Source organism: Taudactylus pleione, unplaced genomic scaffold (assembly GCF_031769625.1).
Source record: "Taudactylus pleione unplaced genomic scaffold, aTauple2 ptg000054l, whole genome shotgun sequence".
In the NCBI taxonomy this organism is placed as follows: Eukaryota; Metazoa; Chordata; class Amphibia; order Anura; family Myobatrachidae; genus Taudactylus; species Taudactylus pleione.
The window spans coordinates 649,341-655,340 of NW_028284456.1; positions in this window are offsets into that span (position 1 = coordinate 649,341).

Here is a 6,000-nt window from a genome sequence, read left to right on the forward strand (position 1 = left end):
ACTAGTATCACAGATATCTCCTGCTTACCTTTCTCTCCCAATGTAGCCTGCTGTCCCCATACACTATTATCACAGATATCTCCTGCTTACCTTTCTCTCCCGATGCGGTCTGCTGTCCCCATACACTAGTATCACAGATATCTCCTGCATTGCATTGCATTTCTCTCCCAATGTAGCCCGCTGTCCCCATACACTAGTATCACAGTGTTCTTCTGCATTACCTTTCTCTCCCAATATAGTCTGCTGTCCCCATACACTAGTATCACAGATATCTCCTGCTTACCTTTCTCTCACAATGTGGCCTGCTGTTCCCATACACTAGTATCACAGATATCTCCTGCATTGCATTGCATTTCTCTCCCAATGTAGCCCGCTGTCCCCATACACTAGCATCACAGATATCTCCTGCTTACCTTTCTCTCCCAATGTAGCCTGCTGTCCCCATACACTATTATCACAGATATCTCCTGCTTACCTTTCTCTCCCGATGCGGTCTGCTGTCCCCATACACTAGTATCACAGCTATCTCCTGCATTGCATTGCATTTCTCTCCCAATGTAGCCCGCTGTCCCCATACACTAGTATCACAGTGTTCTCCTGCATTACCTTTCTCTCCCAATGTAGCCCGCTATTCCCATACACTAGTATCCTAGTATCACAGATATCTCCTCCTTACCTTTCTCTCCCAATGTAGCCCGCTGTCCCCATACACTAGTATCATAGATATCTCCTGCATTACCTTTCTCTCCCAATGTAGCCTTCTGTCCCCATACACTAGTATCACAGAAAACTCCTGCATTACCTTTCTCTCCCAATGTAGGCCGCTGTCCCCATACACTAGTATCCTAGTATCACAGATATCTCCTCCATACCTTTCTCTCCCAATGTAGCCCGCTGTCCCCATACACTAGTATCACAGATATCTCCTGCATTACCTTTCTCTCCCAATGTAGCCCGCTGTCCCCATACACTAGTATCACAGATATCTCCTGCATTACCTTTCTCTCCCAATGTAGGCCGCTGTCCCCATACACTAGTATCCTAGTATCACAGATATCTCCTGCATTACCTTTCTCTCCCAATGTAGCCCGCTGTCCTCATACACTAGTATTACAGATATCTCCTGCTTACCTTCTCTCCCAATGCGGCCTGCTGTCCCCATACGCTAGTATCACAGATATCTCCTGCATACCTTTCTCTCCTGATGCGGCCTGCTGTCCCCATACACTAGTATCACAGATATCTCCTGCATTACCTTTCTCTCCCAATGTAGCCCGCTGTCCCCATACACTAATATCACAGATATCTCCTGCTTAACTTTCTCTCCCAATGAAGCCCACTGTCTCCATACACTAGTATGGGGACAGAATTCATCAAGCTTTGAAAATACAATATATTCGGAGCTTGACTGCGGGAGCATTCGCCATCTTCAGATGGCGTTTGCTCCTGCAACCTGCTCCTTTCCTATGGGAAGGAGTCCTGGGTTGCAAAGATTGATCTTGTGGATCCCTCCGCCCCGTCCGCCTCCTTCTGCCAGACGCTGGGGCTTTTGTGCGCATGCAAAACCTGTAGGTCACGCAGGCGCACTAGTTTCACTGCTCTGAGAGTAGCAGTGAAAGCATTTGGGGAGACAGCTGATTTTTGGATCAGCTGTCTCTGTGCTGGAGCAAGTCAGAAAGTTAATTATTGGGTCCGATCAGACCCCGATAAATAACATAATGAATAGAACCCATGATGTTGAATCCAATATGGATTTTGTTTGCATTTAAATCTCCTATGGGCAGATGAGGACCCACGTTTTCAGGTCTGCTGGAAATAAATGTTAGGATGCCATTATGGTTTGTTCTGTCATTACCTAAGCCATTCAATTGGAAATTATTGGAGCCTAATTAAGATATTAAACTCCTGATTTTAATCCATTATGGACCGCTACTTTCACTTTCAAATACCTGTTGTAATTGTTTTATGAAACTCACACACTTGGCATGAATGCTCACTCCCAGGAAATGCGCAATCCAGTTAAAAATGCCATCTAGCGCTATTAGCAGTGAAGGTGTGCAAATTTTCTATAGCATGCGAGAAGTGCATGCAAGGGTGGGGAGACCATCCTTAACCACCAAAAAGTGATAATTTTTTTAGCAGGACCTTATAGAAGGCTGTTAGTGGGCATAAGGAAAGCACTGGAGGTTTTTAAATTGTGTCAGAACTCAAAAGGCTAATTTGTGCAGTTTTTTTAAATTAAAAAAATTATAAAAAGCTAACTTTTTAGTCTAATCTCAAACGCATTAATAGAAACATGCAAAAAAACCATGATTTTGTGGTAATTAGAGGCCACTTAATTTTTTTATAAAAAATTGAAATGATAAAAGTCATTATTTTTCATTTAAAAAGTACTGTAATTAAATTTGGGATGCATAAACTAATACAAAAGTTGATTTGGGGGTAATTTTGAGCTATTTATTGTTTTAACACCCAAAAATTACATGTAATTATTGAGCCAATTAAGCTAATTGAAAACTTCTAAATGCCTAATTAGTTCTTTAAGGGGGCTGTCTCAGGGGTCCTGCACTGAGTCCCAGCATTTTTACCTTACAATAAAGATTTTACCTACCATCTCACACCCCGTCAGGGAGGTGAGCTCAAAAAGAGTTTCCTCTGAAAAATAAATGGGAATTTGGAATTGGATTGCAACTGCACATTGCAGTGCAAATTTTCCATGAAAACGTCTCCAACAAGCCAACTTGCACCATCTCTCACCTAATTGGAATGTCTGATCAATTATAATATCTGATACCGGTCAGTACTGGCTACTGAACATTTAAAGGCAGTGTCCACCCAAATACCTATATTAATATTAACCCCACCCATTCCCTCAAAGCAGTAGAATACCTCACCTCTCAGAACAACCTGTTTATCTTGCTTGGGCTAGCAGGAGAATTTTGATGCATAGTGCAAATGACACTTAGGGGTTTGTCACAGTGGTCAACAGTTAGTGGTCTTTATATGCAAACTTTATATATTACAAGCAATGTAAGATTGTGGCAGCCTGAAGGAGAGACACTGTAATACATATTTTTCACAAAAACCTGGGTCCCATCTGGAGTTTTGGACATAGGTCCAACCCAGGTCAGACTCCATTTACACTGCACCTTCGATCTGGGTTACTCCCAGGTCAGCCCTGTTCACACTGAACCCAGATCTGTCCTGCAAAACCTGTGAGGTCATAAAAAGTGGGAGGTGACTGCTCCACAACCACCAATCAGCTCATATTAGGCATGACCCAGGTCGTATAACCCTGGTCGCTCCATTTACACTGCACCATTACCATTACCCAGGTCCTTGCTGGGTCCAACCCTGGTAGCTACCTGGGTTGGATTGCCGGGTCACTTGACCTGGGTTATTTTTCAGGGACCCTTTTACTCTGAGATGCGACGCGGGTGGGTATAACTGTTACAGAGCAGCAATCAGCGGGTGGCTGTAGTTGATGGCTGGATATACAGCATGAATGGTCTAATGGTAAACATTGCTGCCTTACAGCACTGAGGTCATGGCTAACTGTGTGGAGTTTGTATATTCTCCCCGTGCTTGTTTGGGCTTCCTTTGGGTACTCCGGTTTCCTCCCACACTCCAAAAATATACTAGTATGTTATTTGGCTCCCAATAAAAAAATAACCCTAGTGTATATGTGTATGTGTATGTGGTATGTAATATAGATTGTAAACTCAACTGGGGCAGGGACTGCTGTGAATGGACAAATATTTTCTGTAATCCCGACCACCGGCTTCCCGACTGTCTAATCCCGGCAAGTGTCTAATGACAGGCGTTGTAATCCGACTTCTGTCATTAGACTTACGCAGGGAGCCCAACACCCGGCTTACCGATGGAAGGTAAGCCGGGCGCCGGGCGCAGACAGCCGCTGGGGGGGGTGAGGGTTAGGTTTAGGGCTCCCGGGGGAGAACTTAGGGTTAGGCACTACCCCGGGAGGTTATGGTTAGGCTAGGGGAAGGGGGAAGTTAGGGTTAGGGACCCCCGGGGGGAGGCTAGGGTTAGGCACCCCTAAGGGAGGGTTAGGGGGGGGGGAATTAGGTTAGCATACTTACCTTAATGGATAATCGGGATTTCCACCTCTGTCGGGCTGTCGTTATCTCGATTTGAACCATGCGGCTGGCGGTAAATCATTCCGATCCCAACTGGTGATACCCCTGCTTCCATTCATCACTCATTAAGTCAGTAAACTATAAATATAGCATTCTTGTACTCTTTAATAAATATGCTATCATTCTTCATTATTATGTTAATCTAGATATTCTTAACAATTACATATATGTATTAAACAAGCATATTTATTCTCTAGGGTACTGCCTTGCATGGTACAAATGAATATGTATTTGTTTGTGCAAAGTACCGAAAGGGGGTCGATTCGATACAGCGCGATGTTGAATATCCCCAGGAGGGAGCTCCTGGAACTATTCAATTCACCGTGCTGTTTGGTTGGACTTAAGGATTTCTTCTCGCACCCCCCTGGGGATGCGAGGAGAAATCTGAATAAACTGCCAGCGGCGCGGCTGTTTCACTGCTTAGCGCGGAGCTAACAGCCGCACTGCCGGCACTTTAGTCGGAGAATGCCTACTAAACAACCAGGTTAAGTCGCGAGAACTGGCATTCTCCGACTTAACCACTTTCTGACTAACCAAACAGCGTAGTGCATTGAATAGCTCCTGGATCTCCCTCCCTGAGCGATTCAGCAATGCTGAATCGAATCGCCCCCAAAGTGTACTACAACAGCAAAAAAATTCAATCCATGGGTACTCGTCAGGATAAATTTCACTTGGATGATGTGAACAATAATAAATGGAATGATTGAACATTTGGAATAGACATATATTGGTTGTATGCAATGCCAAAAAATACTTATTAGTTGAGGTTACATGAATTCAGGACAGATGGCCCTGGAGAGGTTATAATATATAGTCATGTTCTATATTTTATTTAGGAGGAACAGAAGAGCAGGCGCCTAGAGAACAAAAAGTAAATATACATTGTCCATAACAGCATAACTGTGAATAAATGCTGAGTAAACAGTGGAGGTATGTAAATAAAAAAATGAAGTCGGTGCTTATTAACAAGTTTCACTTAAGACTCTGTGGTATGTCACTCAAGGACAAACATTATCTACAACACCATACAAGTCAGACTGCAGTGTACTGTAAATATCAGTAGATCAGATAAGTTTGAGTACTGTTCAACTGTTTTAGTATTTTATTGATTTTGCACATTTAAACCACCCAACCATGTTTTTGTGGCATAAACCTCAGCCCTTGCTGTCACTCAGCTGTGTTGTGTGCCTACATCTCCTTCTGTCATGGGGGCTATTCATCAAACTATAAATGGCCCGGTAACCACGCGGAAATGCTAGTTTCCACATATTTAAGTTACCGGGCCATTCTTCATCAAGGGTCCCATAGGACCCCCTTGGTATTCAGCAAACTCCGAAAAATTAAAGTTTTCAGAGTTTGCTGCTGAGAACAAGCGCCATCTTCATCTGGGGATGCGAAGAGGGATCCGAGCGGATCCCTCCGGCGCCTCCTCACTACCACCCCGGCGGCTGTGCTCATGTGTGACCGCGGGTCACGCATGCGTAGCTGGGCCGACGGGGAGGAGGAAAGTAACGCAGCTACATCTGTAGCTGCAATACTAACCGAGGGGACAGCTGCTTTTCAGAGCAGTTTTAAAATGACCGGAGCAATATAATCTGTCCCCCGCTGCGAGTTGGATACTTTAGTATATCTCGCATCGAGTTCAATACTTCATCATCGGAGGCCATACGGCCTTCGATGATGAGTAGGCCCCTGCATCTCACTTATCTGGGGAGAATCATGAACTTTACCTAAGATAAAGTTCCCTGCCAGTTTATGATTGCTACCTTTGTCTACATTATTTGATGTTTATTTAGTTAAGGTGAATTTATATTGATAAAGCTTTATAAATACAGATAAAGGT